Below are 1,985 nucleotides of genomic sequence, written 5' to 3'. Positions count from 1 at the left end.
ATAAAAGTGCACTGGGTGCTGGTGGGCAGTATCAGATAGACAGCTCTGGAGGTGAAGTACTCTTTCCAGAGATCAAGTACAGCACAAGAAGTAACAGCGCAATTCTCCCACCCCTCCCCCGTCCCTCCTCCGCTCTTGTAGTGTGCCTCCATCATGAACTGGAAATAACTCTGGGGTAATAGATCAGTCAGTCTCCATGTTAAGTCAGTATTTGGTCTCTCTGCCACAAGGTTACCAATTCCAATCAACTGCAGTCTGTGGTGCAGTGGTAGTTTCTGTGACTCAAGGACTGAAACAACCTACCAATTTCACATTGAAAGTTGTGTGGTGCTCTGATTGTAACAACTTTTGGTCACTACCAACCAGGGGAGATAAAAATCAATGATTAAAAAATAAAAATTAAAAAAAAAATCAGATTTTTTTGATAAAATGCTTTTTGAGGAAAAAACCAATCTAAAGAGTTTTAATTAAGATACATTATAGCTCCAAGATATCTCATCACGGAATAGGGATTATAAATTCTAATTCTATAGTATGAGACAATATATTCATGTAATGTTTAAGAAAAAGTTTTGTAAATGAGTTCCAATAGTTCATGGATTAGGGACCCAATCTTATGGGGTTCCAGGGGCTTCTGTATAGATTTAGGTTAATCTTTCTATCTACCCAATGGGGCTCAGTGCTCAGTCTAGAAGATACCATTAGAGACTCTTAGTTTTGCAGTTCTCAAACTGTGGATCTGTGGCTCCAGAGGTAACATGCTTGTTAACAAAAATGTTTTAAAATAAAATAAATAAATATATAGAGGTGAGAAATAACAGACCTCAACTCTATTGTCCCTCTGCAAATTTGTGTACACAGAGTCAATCCTTTACCTCTCTCTAAAAATGTAAAGTTTCAAAAAGTTCAATGAATAGAAGATTGTTGGGGGTGGAATAGATCTGGCCAAGGAGAAGTCTGGAGATAAATGTAAGAAGCGAGGGACATATGCTCGTTTTGTTAAAATATTATATGTTTGTTGTTGAAGAAAAAAATCCAAAATACTTAACATTGTTGTTTTAGTTAAACAACGTAAATGTCTGTCTGGTGATGTTCTCCTAATACAGCATGGCAAGAAAATCCTCCAAATATTAATGATTAACCTGTTGAATTGGAGATAGTTCACCTCCCAATTTACCTTTGGTAAATGAATTAGCAAACAAACAATCATTCATTTTCTGATATAGCTGTAAAACTCATCTGAAAAGTTTTCAAAATAAATCACTGTTTAAAAATGTATAGTGTGTATCTTCTAAAAACGAAACCTACATCTATCTCTGAGTTGTGAAGAATATGTATTAAGGTTATAACAACCAACAAGAATGCACTTTATGTAGAAAATCATGATTAAATTGAGTCTTCCTGATTAGTGATTTAAATCAAATCCACCCTGCTACCAACCTGAGCTGGATTTGAAATGGTGACAAAAGCGAAGGTATATTCCATTACCTGTCCCATAAGCCATTCATTCAATCCTCAGATTGTTTTTGATCTGAAAGGGGGAATCCCACTCACAGTCCATAACATTTAAGGGTATATCAGAGACAATCAGCATTTTAATAGTGACAGTATTTTCTCCAAAGACATTTTGGTCATGCCCTTATTTTGCTGCTCAAAAAATGTAAAATAATTATAAACATTTAAGTTTCAGGTAATTTAAACTGAGGGGGATGTGAGATGTGTAAGACAAGACATCTCAGGAGAAAAATTATGGTATCCCGCACTTGAGTTCCTTTAGCGGCAGTTCTACTCCATTACTTGCCATCAAGGTTAGTTCTGTTATGGGGGCACTAGTATAGCATAACCAACAACAAGCATCAACTCTCCTTGCTGCAAAGTGTATTGAGATGTAACCCAACCAATGAACCTGCCTTCACCTTCCACACAAATCAGCGCAACCCTAAATTCCCCACAAAGAGACTTATGCTTTTTTTTTTTTTTTTAAA

The sequence above is a fragment of the Mauremys mutica genome, chromosome 3, assembly GCF_020497125.1.
Source record: "Mauremys mutica isolate MM-2020 ecotype Southern chromosome 3, ASM2049712v1, whole genome shotgun sequence".
Taxonomy (NCBI): Eukaryota; Metazoa; Chordata; order Testudines; family Geoemydidae; genus Mauremys; species Mauremys mutica.
The sequence above is the reverse complement of the archived record's forward strand: the minus strand, read 5'-3'. Positions refer to the sequence as shown.